This window comes from Aotus nancymaae, unplaced genomic scaffold (genome assembly GCF_030222135.1).
Source record: "Aotus nancymaae isolate 86718 unplaced genomic scaffold, 86718_ANA_hifiasm-v0.15.2.pri h1tg000003l, whole genome shotgun sequence".
Classification (NCBI taxonomy): Eukaryota; Metazoa; Chordata; class Mammalia; order Primates; family Aotidae; genus Aotus; species Aotus nancymaae.
This window is the reverse complement of record NW_026988414.1, coordinates 23275457-23288178: the sequence shown is the minus strand read 5'-3', so window position 1 is coordinate 23288178 and position 12722 is coordinate 23275457.

Here is a 12722-nt window from a genome sequence, read left to right as displayed (position 1 = left end):
GAGGACTTTAAAACTTATTGTAATACTTTAGTTAGAACAGCAGTAAGTCTCCTACTCTGGTATGTGTAAGAATCACCTGGGAAGCTACTTTAAAATGGGCCCCAAGCAAAGATCCTGACTGCAGCACTTTGGATGGAGCCCAGGATTTTCATTTTTAACAGACACTTCCAGGTGATTTCATTCCAGGTGCTCCACAGATGGGACCTTGAGAATCCCTGTTAGGAAATCTGATTTCTCCTAGAATTTAGATGCCACAGAGCCATTAATTTTTATCCAGTAGATTGGGACAAGATGTCTACTGAGATAGGTTAAAGCTCAAAATGGGGAGCAAATTCCCCTAAACACATGGACTGGAAGGAAATCCAGTTCAGCAAAGCAGAGAAGCCAACGGTCTTAGCATCAGATAGTAGGTGGAGGTCAGGATCAAGACATAACCCAGCAGGTCAGAGGGCATGGCCAAGGTAGGCATGACAAGCACGGGGTGTTAGACATACATTTCTCCGATTCTCACTGCAGGAAGGAAGGTTTTTATTGTCTGCATTTTATCATGAGGGCAGAGGAAGCCTACTGTTGACCCCTCACTATTTCTATCATACCATCACCCAGGGAATTCTGCAGTAATTTCGAGGGTCCCCTCAGCAGGATATCAGGACCTTTATATATGCTCTTTCCTTAACTATACCCTCTCTAGTCTCTTCCTCAGTATTTCTCCCATGTCTGGGGGACTCATCACCAAAGACTCAACTCAAACATCTCTTTTCTTGCAAGACCCAAAACAGAACTAATTATTGTGGAGATTTTGAAGCATTTATTTAACAATAACTCATCGCCAGACATGGGCTAGGCATGTTGCAAAGTTGTCTCATGTGACACAAAGACTGCACAAGCTAGGAATTATTATCTAGAACAGGGATCAGTACGCTATGTCCTCCAGGCCAACTGGATGATCACCTGTTTCTGTATATAAAGTTTTATTGGAATACAGCCACGCACATTTGTTTACATACTGTCTTTGGCCTTGGCAGGATTAACCAGTTATAGAAGCTATACGGCTTGCAAAGCTGAATATTTATTACCTGGCTCTTTACATGATAAGTTTGCTGACTAGTCTAGAGAGATCAGTGATATATTTAACATAATCCAGAGGGCGTTTTTAATCTCTCCTAAATGAAAAATTTGAATCCAGGACTCTCTGACTCCTGAACTAATGCACAATCATGTTTTCATTATTTCTACCATTGGCATCTTATTTGTATGTCATTTAAATCACTTGTTCAACCCATTTTTATTGAGCTCCTGCAAATAAGATAGGGTTCATGCCCTCTTATAACTCCTGGACATAACTACTGGAGCAATGACCTTCAAACTTTTCAGACTGTTAACCCCGATCAGTAAAACAACTTTTGAGCACACGACCACAATACAGGCATATTTATTAGTCACCAAATATATACGTTTACTATCGCAACAACATATTAGGCACATTAAAAAGTGTATAAATAATTGAGATAAGAGTCCTATTCAATTCTTCCAACATCCAAGTTTGGAAACCATTAGACTAGAGGATTTATAGGATGCAGCGGAAGGTGCTAAGGAGAAAGGTGAGCGTGGCACCTCTGAGGCTTAGAGAGAAGTGGGGAATCAAGTGTGGGAAGGGCTGTGAGGGGAAGTCTCAAAGGAGGGGCATTTGACTTGAGTCTTGGGAGATGAGCAGGAGATGATCAGGCAAAAAACAAAAAAGGCAGCGCGGAGGGCATTCAAAACGGGGGGACCAGCTTGTCCAAGACACAGAGGTGAAAGTGTGCTGTCTTCAGATAATGGGGCTTTGTTGCCTATAAAAGGAGGCTAGAGGAAGATGAAATGGGTCAACGGGGCTAGAACTAGTCTCTGCAGGGCAGGGTCATGTGTTCCAGACTAAATCTGAAGTTTCTCCTGAAAGCAAAGAAGAGATATTTAAGAAGAGGATTGGCATTATTAAGTTTATGTTAGAGATCTCTCCAGAAACTGGCGAAGGAAGGATTAAAGGGGAGACTGGCAGCAGAAAGGTTTCCACAGCAGCATATATTGAACCCAGGTTTGTTCCATTTATACAATCAGGGCTCTCTTTTAACTGAGCATTCCATCAAAGTAATGGTGATCATATTCATCTTACTACTCTCCCCTTTTGCACCCAGCATTGAGCTGATAAAAAGAAGCTCAAAACTACTGCTTGGATCATACTGAATTGTCTCATTTGCAAGAATGAGCTTTCCCAGGGTGAGATCTCTGCTGCCTCTGTTAAACCACCATGGCCCCAGGTCTGTGCCTGAGATGGGGAGATAAAAGGACTTGAGGAGGCATGACTCCACACTATAGGAGCACAGGCCGCAAGGAAGGCCAGCAGCTGGGCTGACTCGGCACCTGGAGAAACTGCTGAGGATGTATGTTAGACCAGCCTGGCTGAGTCCTCATCCCGGGCTGTGACTCACTGAATCAGTGGATGATGGTCTTGCCCTGAGCAGTACTGCGAGGCCAGCTGCTGACTAGGGCTCTATTATGAGGCAACTGGTCTGGCACATGTGTAAAGACTGATGTTAGGCTGGGCGCAGTGGTTCACACCTGTAATCCCAGCACTTTGGGAGGCTGAAGCAGGTGGTTCACGAGGTCAAGAGATTGAGACCATCCTGGCTAACATGGTGAAACTCTGACTCTCCTAAAAATACAAAAATTAGCTGGGCATGGTGGTGCACACCTGTAATCCCAGCTACTCGGGAGGCTGAGGCAGGAGAATCACTTGAACCCAGGAGGCAGAGGTTGCAGTGAGCTGAGATGGTGCCACTGCACTCCAACCTGGTGACAGAGTGACACTCCATCTCACTCTGCCATGGTGGTTTTACAGAGGCAGCAAAGATCTCTCCCTGGGAAATCTCATTCTTGCAAATGTGACAAAGTGTCGATTCAGTATGATCCAAAAAGAAAAAATAAATAAAAAGACTGACGTTGAGTACCTCCTGCCAGGTAAGTCAGAAAGGAGCCCCCTGGCAGCTCTGGACTGTCAAAAGCAGAAAATCAGACGTCCATGTCCTCACCCTCCTTGTCTTTCTAGCTGAGCGCTGAAGAGCACAGTTTGCCAAGGGCCACAGAAAATGAGCTGCTCTAGTAGGATACATCAGGCTTGAACTAAAACCCATCCATGCAGCTTGACCTTAGGGTCCCGTTCGGTGACATTAGGAAACTTCAGAGTAAAAAGATAAAAGCAAACAAACAAATGATACAACCACATACATAACCTTGGATAATCCACCTCCAGGGTCTACAGAAAGCTAGCTGGTAGTGTAGTAAAAACAAGAGTAAGGTTTTGCAGGGGAAATCCTTCATGTACTACATGCCAGGAAGATTAATTTCATATCAATAGATCAAAAAATAAAAAGCATGTGCTCATCCCTATAAACACTGGAGAGGGGTCTGGAAAATCCAAAACCCAAGAAAACCATTTAAAAATAAGAACATATCGAGTGTGGTGGTACACGCCTGTAATCACTTTGGGAGGTGGAAACAGGCAGATTGCTTGAGCTCAGGAGGTCAAGACCAGCCTGGGCAAAATGGTAAAACCCAGAGCATCGCCTGAGCCCAGGAATGGAGACCACAGTGAGCGTGATCGCACCACTGCATGCCAGCCTGGGTGATAGAGTGAGACCTTGTCTCAAAAAAATAATAAATAAATATAAAGGAATCTTTATTCAATGGTAGAAAGGCTATATCCCAACCTAAAACGCAGCATCATACTTATCAGGAAAACAGTAGAGGCAGCATTTCCATCAATGTCAGAAATAGGACAAGGTAGTTCTTTACCACCATTAGTATTTACACTTATTTTGTAGCTATTTACCAGCACAGTAGCTAAGATACAGGAATAATGATGTTAAGTTAAAAAGAGGCAATAAATTCACGAGCACTTCCAGATAATATCAGTATTTGCTTAGACAATCCAAGGTAAACAATAAGCTTAAACCTCAGGATTTATAATTCTTGAGTTTTTGGAGGTGGCATCAGAGGAATGAAATAATCAAAAATATTTCCCCTGGAAAACAGTGTGAACTCTCCCTGTTGATTTTAAATGCACTAATTGTGCCAATGCAAATTGCATAGAAACAGAAATTTCAGTCTCATACCACCATCGTGTTTCATGTAAGCACCAAAGAAATACCCCTTCTCCCAAAAAAGAAAAGAAAATTCAAGAGAAGCAATTGACAAATGTTTAGAAGCAACGAGAAAATTCTTGATGTGAATGAATACAAAATTAATATACTGAAACCAATGACTTTCAAATATGCAAACAAGAGCCAATTCGAAAATAAAAGGAAAATCCCATTTATGATACAAAAAAACATAAAAGACTTAGCAATTAACAAGGTCAACACGAGGAAAGCAGACCTATACAATTTAAATACAAAAAATGTTTAAATGCTACTCAGAAAAAGAGAACACAAACAAATGGAAGGCATGCTATGTTACTCGATGAGAACACTCGATAGCACTTTTGAAAAATCAGTTCTCGTAAGTCAATCTACAAATTTGGTACCTTTTCAATAAAAGTAGCAATGGGATTTTTTTTTTTAACCAAACAAGCATATTCTAAAGTTTATACAGGAAATAAGCAAGAGTAATCCAAAACATGTCTGGGGACAGGGGAGAGAAGAATGTTGCATATGACCAGCCCTACCAGGTATGTAATGTTTTAAAATCTATTAGAATTTAAAATAGTGTGAGATAGTCTCAAGAATAGGTTGATCAATAGAATGGAGAAGAGACCAGCACAGTGGCTCACACCCATAATCCCAACACTTTGGGAGGCCAAGGGGGGCTAATCACTTGAGGTCAGGAGTTCAAGACCAGCCTGGCCAACATGGAGAAACCCTGTGTCCACTAAAAGTACAAAAATTAACGGATGTGGTGGTATGTACCTATAATCCCAGCTACTCAGGAGGCTGAGGCAGAAGAATCACTTGAACCTGAGAGGTGGAGGTTGCAGTGAGCAGAGATTGTACCAGTGCACTCCAGGCTGGGCAGCAGAGTAGGTGAGACTGTCTCAAAAAAAAAAAAGAAAAAATAAAATAAATAATGGAGAAGAAAGTTCAAAATAAATACAAATGTATACTGGGATATATGTGAAAACAGGTAACATTTTAAATCAGTGGGTCAGAGAAGAATTATTTGATAAATGATGTTTTGTCAACTAGGTAGGCATCTGGAAAGAAAAATAAAGTTAGATCCATACCTCACACCTTCCATGAAGATAAATTCTAGTTGTATCAAAGATTTAATCATAAAAGAATAAAATTTTAAAATATTAAAAGTAAACAAAGAAGAATGATTCTTTACATTATCAAAGTAGGGAAGAGGGTCATTCTAACTATGACTGAAAGCAACAAAAAATATGTGAGATTACATAAAAATTGCTACATCTGCCTTTTTAAGTCAAAATAAAAGCAATCTGGGGAAAATCCTTGCAATACGTACCATAAACAAATAACTTTTTTTAATTTACAAAAAACAGCATCTACAAATCATTAAGAAAGAATGTGAACAGATAGTTCTTGAAATGAAATGCAAATGCTTCCCAAACCACTGATAAGGGTGCCTCAATATCACTCAGACTTTGGGAAATGCAAATTAAAATTTTGATCTTTGCCAAAATGGTAGGTGATAAATAATATCTCATGATAGGTGATACCATTTATCATCACCTACATTTTGGCAAAGATCAAAATATTTGGTAACATATTACGTAAACCAGGATTTGGGAAAAGCAGCATCCCTGATGTGACTGCTGTGACGGGGGATCCCCAAAACATCCATGGAGAGCAATGTGGCACTACCCACCAAAATGTTAAATACATGTGTCCTTTGATCCAGCAATTCTGCTTCTAAGACTTTATTCCACTTATTTGAAATGAGACATGTTTGAATATTTTCACAGTAACTGCCTTTGTACAACTTTTTGGAAATAGTACTGAAACAAAGCAGTCTATGGGGACTGCTTAATTAAATTATAATGTATCCATATGTGGTTATTTAAAAAGTTGCAGCAGCTCCAACTGTATTGATAATTTCTGTAATATACTTTCAGGTGAAAAAAGCAAGGTATAAAAAATAATAGAGAAAAGAAAATATAAGTTTGTACATGCATGGATTACCTGTGGAAAAAAATACACAAAAAACTGTTAACAATAAATCTTCTGAATAAAGAAAAGGGTGGCAAATTCGTTTTGCAGGGAAATTCATTTTTCACTCAGTACTCTTCTGTGCCTTTTAAATTTTTAGTATAAGCATTACCTGTAAAAAATTAATACAATTCTTTATATTAATACACCACCTCTGCCTCTCCCTGGTGTTCCTGTTTCTAGAATTGCAAATGGTCTATCTCAATACAGATTCAAAGTATCTGGAAACTGAAATGGATCTTACATCATCCAGTATGGTCTCAACTCTAACTCTTCAGTCCTCCTACAAACATGCTACTAAAAATGTGGTCTGCAGACCAGCAGCGTCAGCATCAACTGGAGTTTGTTAGGAGCTCAGAATCTCAGGCCCCAGCCTAAACTCACTGAATCAAAAACTGTGCTTGCACAACATTGGCAGGTGATTCCTGTGCACATTCAGGTCTGAGAATGACTGCTTTTGCACATCACCATTGAGCCTCTGTTGGAAAAGCCCCAGAGAAGGGGAGATTTCTTCCTTCAGAATTCACCAGTTCACCTTTAATAATTACCATCTACTCAACACCAGTATGTGCCAGAAGGTCACCTAGGCAATTATTCTTCATTAGTCCTCACAATAACCCGATGAGGTACAGAATTTCCCAAGGTGAGGGACAGGTACCACCAGTAGTGTGAGAAAAAATTCTAGGCAAAATATCTGAATTGCATATGTTCTTAGAGAATGAGACCATTACTTCCTTTTCACGTTCAATGCTTTTAATTATTCACAGAGAAAGTCACAGTTTGGTGCTAGAGTGTCCTTCATGCTTCTTTACTGACACTCGCCCCTCCTGTTTTCGCCTTTATAGCTAGAACCAAAGCTATCTTACTATAACTTTCAATCCCCAGTTATAATTGTATCTATTGGATCCGCATCCAGAAAGGAACTGAGAGGGAAACTTGCCCAGTGAGACGTTAAAATGTTCTCTACCAGGACAATAAATAGACGGCAATGAGGCTGAAATAAGTAGGTGGATCAATAGAAGGCAATACATAGTTCAAAAACAAACTCAAGTTTCTTTTAGAGCAAGTAGCCCTTAAAATTGAAATGGAAAAAAATTTAATAAATGGCATTGTTTGACTGGCTAATACTTTGGGGAAAAGTACACAAACAAGTATTAGAGTGATTAAAGACATAAATGTGAATAAAACGCATGTTATACGGACATCATCTTAGAGAGAGGAAGGCATTCCTAAGCATAGCACTCAAAGCACAATCATGAAGGATGAAATTGATTTTAAACGTTGGCACCTGAGATAATACATCTGCAATATATATGACATCAGATTAATGATCCATAAAATACAGACTGTACAAATTTTTAAAAATCCTCTAAGTTTTAAGGTGGCCAGAGGACATGGGCAAACAAGACCAAAGCAGGAAATATAAACGTCCAATAAATACATTTAAAAGTGTGCCACCATTAAGTAAATGCAAAGTAAAGCACGATGATTATCAAATATAAAATTAGAAAGTGTTTAAAAAGTATTAAATTTGAAGATGTGAGGATATAGAGAAATGGGCTCGTTCTCATTTATGTACTAATGGCAGAAGTTTAAATTGGTAGATTTTTCAACTGCAATTTGGTTATTTGTATTTTAAAACCTAAAAATATTTTGACCTGGTAACTCTGCCTCCAAAAATTTAACTCGTGAAAACAATTAAAAGAAAAAAGATTAGCATGATGATTTAGCTGTGAGGCTATATCTCAATATTGACAATAATGGGGGGGGCGGGGAAGTAAAGAAAGCAAAGGAAGGAGAGAGAGAAAGCAAAGGCAGTACATCCAAATGCCCAGCAATAGGAACCGTAGGATAAATTATGGAATGTCTGTCTAATGGGATACAATGTAGCCATTTTTTAAATATTATAGAGGTAAATTTATTTACAAATAAGAGTCATATATTACTGAGTGGGGGGAAATATTAGAAATAAAATTTTCAAAGCAAAATCTAGGAGTGTGGGGAGTATATAAGAGAGAAAATGAGAAAGAGAAATATATAAAGATACACACACAGGAGTTTATTACTGTGATGTGATGACAGCATAAACTAAACAAACTTGAAACAACCTAGATTTTAATCAATGCAGACTGGCTATGTGACCTAATTAGAGTATGGCTATATCATACAGGCTTTTAAATGAATGAGGAGTATCTGTATGTGCTGGTATGAAAAGATTTCTGATATATCCACATTTTGCACTGAAGGGGCCAGTCTGATTCCTGTGGTGGTCCAGTTTCATGGAGGGGCCAATCATTTATTTGTTTCACAAATTAGCACCTCCCTAATATATGCAAAGTATTAGGTATGGTGGATTTATCCCCCACCTTCATGCCCTCCCAAATTCCAGGTCCTCTGCCTTCCGTCTGCTGCACTTATCCACTCTAGGACATGGGATAGAGTAGGAAGTTTCTCCGAGAAAGCCTTTTCCTGCTACCTAGGACTCAAGGGCAATGATGATCCAAGTGTACCCTACAGAAGACCACAGTGCTTGTGAGATCATCTGACAGGCAGTCATCTCCACGATGCCCTAGCTGTCGGGGGCAACCAAGAAGGAGACAGCCTTTCCCTTGAGTTCCAGCTCAGTTCAGATGAGATTGGGACACTCTGTGACAGCCAAGCTTATGCATCACTCACTTTCTGCACAGGTAGGTGGAATGGAGTTTGCCACCATGGTGTTTCCATGGGTTTTGACATGAAGGCATTCTTTTAAGCCCAACAGGCAAAGTACTCCTTTGAGAATGAGGCAACCGATTTTGAAGGGAACCTGCCTGTAGGTGGGTATGAAACAGTTAAGTTGCAAAATCCAAAAGGTGTACCAAGTAGGCGATTTTCACTCCCAGTTTCTGCAGCCCATGGAGACCTTTGCAGGTGGGAAATGGGAATCCACCATTAAGGCAAGAACTTCTGGGTCATAAGAGAGGGTATCCTCCCATGCAGCACTCAAAACCAGAAGTCATTTTTCCCCAGTAAAGCCAGAAATGTTTACAATAACCCTCCAATCACCAAAGCACAAGAAACAGGGAAGGAAGAATTTGCATACCAGGGTAAGATGGGGGTTAGTGCTCACCTCCAAAATATAATTAGTTCACAACAATCTGTATCATGCCAAATAGAAACTGTTCACAGTGGTTATCAGTCCTCAGTGTGCACTGGAGTCACCTGGGATGCTTCTAAAAATTATAGACAACTAAGCCCCAAAGATTTTAATCATTCTATGCCAGGGCTGGGCATTGATGTTTTTTAAATGATCCCCCAAGTGATTCTAATGAGTAGCTGGGATGCAAACTGCTGAACTTGCACAATAGAAGTCTGACAGGTGAAATCTACTCACACATAAGAACAGACTTTGAGCAGAGAGGCTGAGACTGAAGCTTGAACCCTCCAATCTGCTCTCCACTCAGTTGCCAGAAAGATCTTTCTAAGAGGGGAGGCTAACCACCCCATTCCCCTTCTTAGAACCATTAAGAAGTCCCCATGGCCTACAGGGTAAGATCCTCCTTAGCAGGACCTATGAGACCTCTCATGATTCAGCTCCTGACCTTGTCTCTCTGCTCACACGCTATGCTACTACTGTGTTGAAATAGCCAGTTTTCCCAAAAGTGTGTTTGCTGTTTTAGATCTCACCTTTTGTCTGAAATTTCTTTCTGCACTCTCTCGCCAGACTCACATACTTATCTCTCAAGGCTCAAACTGAAAAGCTCCTCTAAAAAGCTTTTCTAAGCTCTCTCTCTCCTCCATGCCTCATGTATAGACCACTCTTTCAACATGTTACTGCGATCTTAAGCATATTCATACTGCTCCCTCAGTACCTATTACTGTGATTGGTCACTTGCCTGTGTCCCCAATAAAACAGAGCCCCTTGAGGCTAAAGATCTCATTCATACCAAAAACCTAATTCAATGTACAGCCTGGATATACCACACTCAGTCCTAAGATCAGGCAGACCCCTAACATTTGTAAGGCCCAAGATGGAAGTTGAAACAGAGGTCCAAATAGCAAATGGCCCAACTATTGAAAAGTTGTAAGTCAAGCTAGTTTCCTGTTAAATGAAATATGTTCTATTCTTCTACCATGAAAAATACACATCATCAATCTAGAAGGCTAGCTTCAAGTTTAGACTTCTGGGACACCTCAGGGCTCTGCACTCAAACTGGGAGACACAAGGAAAGAGAGCCTTGCCTTCACCCTGCGCCTGCTTTCTTCTTTCCCGTGTGTATCTCTGTCTTGCACTGCTCTGTCCACCTCCTATGCCTACAAGTGGTCACTCTAGCCCTAATGTCCAAACATCATCTGTGCCTTCCCCAAACAACCACTCTATGACCAGTTTTCAGACCTAAGGGTTCACCAAGTGATGCAGTCAGCCCAAAGACCTGGAAAAGAGGCTCACACAGAGCCCAAAAGTAGGCTCTAAGTTGTTGGGGCATAAAATTCGGGATTCAGACTGCTGGAGTGTGGTCTAGAAGAGGTGGAGGGGTACATGCCCTGGGTATAGATGGGTCTTCCTCTTAGACAAATGGTCTCCTCCATCCATGGGGACAGGTGCAGCTGGAGGAGGGCCAAGGGGTGGCCCTCTAAGTCTTGGGGCCCAGGGCAGGGATCCTTCTTGTACAAATCCAAGGGAAGTTCTGCTTAAGGCATGTTAAGCATCATTGCCTCTTATAAGAAGCTTCTCTGATTCCTCAAGCTAGGAACTGTTCCTCTCTACATTCAAAGCATCTTGTGGGTATTTCAGATTCTTCACTTAGCCCAGTGGATTACAATGATCTGTTCCTAGATCTGTCTCTGTCACTACTCTTTGGAGCTTCTTAAGAACATGAACTGTATCTCATTCATAACTATGAACCCTCAGGCATCCTGTACAGAAGCATGGCACAGGGCAGGCCCTTATCCAATATCCAATGAATGCATTCCTGAAGCAGATGGTGGTAGAAGGAGAGAATACTGACCAGATCCAGACACTAACTCCCTTTATCTCTCCAGGCTAAGAGTTTCACCAGTGACCTTTTGAAGATTGAGTGACAATTAACATTGTAATTGAAATAAACTCTAGTCACACCTATGAACGATTTATGATTTATCACATATACATAACCTATGAAGAAACAGAAGTGCTTTATATCCTACTGAAATTCCAATTTACAAATTACCTTTTTGCTGTCTTAATAAAGTCACACACAGAGACCCTCCAAAAAATGACACTCTCAGGTACTGTTGATCATAAGGACCCAACCTTAAGCACCGAAGGTAACCTCTTTAACCTCTGAGCAGGTCGTGTGAGCAGCATCTCTCACCAACAGGACTTTAACTAAGCTACTTCTGAATAAGTGAGAAGGGCCCCTTCTCCTACTCACATCTCTTATTCCACAGAACATTTGAGACCTTATTGATGGAACCACCTAGGAAAAAGGGTTTCCCTCCAGTAATGAATGCCTCCATAAATCTCTGGATGATGACAGAAGCAATTTGCAGATGAGATTAGAGTACCTCTCCTATGGTGGTATGGCTTTTGCTTCATGTAGCAGTGGCTGAATGCTTGGTCTGTTGAGTTGGGATTTTTTTTTTCATCCTCTGCCAATTTACCTAAAGATGTTCTGAAATTGTGCAATTGGCAGACTGTAATCGCCTGCACCCAGGGAGCGGCAGGGGAGTGACACAGTGAGTCACAGACCACAACAAAGCCCTTCCTGGCATGTTGGACTCTCTTGGCAAACCCAGAGGATGTAAAATTGACAGTAAGACAAGGAGCATCTTTGTTATTTGTCAACAAATTGCAATGACCATTGCAAAGTCTTGGCAGCCTGACACAGGGAAGCCTCGAGGCAAGGAATGGGGGAGCAAGTCAACAAAATGATGGAAAACCCCTGTCTCCTAATCACCAAGTGTCAGACAGGTGTGTCAACAAAAATGTTTTTTCTGACCCCAGTGACCTATTTCTCTGTCATGTTCAATGAAACAGAAGGGTGCTGCTTTAGTGGCAGCGGGAACCTCAGATACATATGAATAATTAATTGGCCTTGAAATAAAGAGACTTAAATTCTGACCCTATTAGCTACCAGCTGCATGACTCTGGGCAAGTCAAGTGATAACTGAGCATTTGCTTCCATGTCTGTAAAATTCGAGTAAGATCAGCCCCACCCTACTCATGAGATTGTTGCAAATATCAAGCAAGATAAAGGAAGTAAAATGAGTTTACAGGTACAAAGCTCAGTATAAATTATATTTCTATTATTTTTATTTAAGAAAAAGACATTGTCCGAAAATCAAATGCAGGAAAACTGTACAGAAATTGATTTGACTGTATTAGGTTCATAGAAACAAATGAATTTACAAACTAATGTTGGGTCTCAGAGGGTCTGCTGGTTGCTATGTATTCTATTGCCACAATGGAAAACTTATAGAAAGCGTCACCTCTTGTCTCCTATAAACGGGCTTAGCACCGGCCCATCTGCACAGCTTTATTCTTTGAGATCTAAGCCT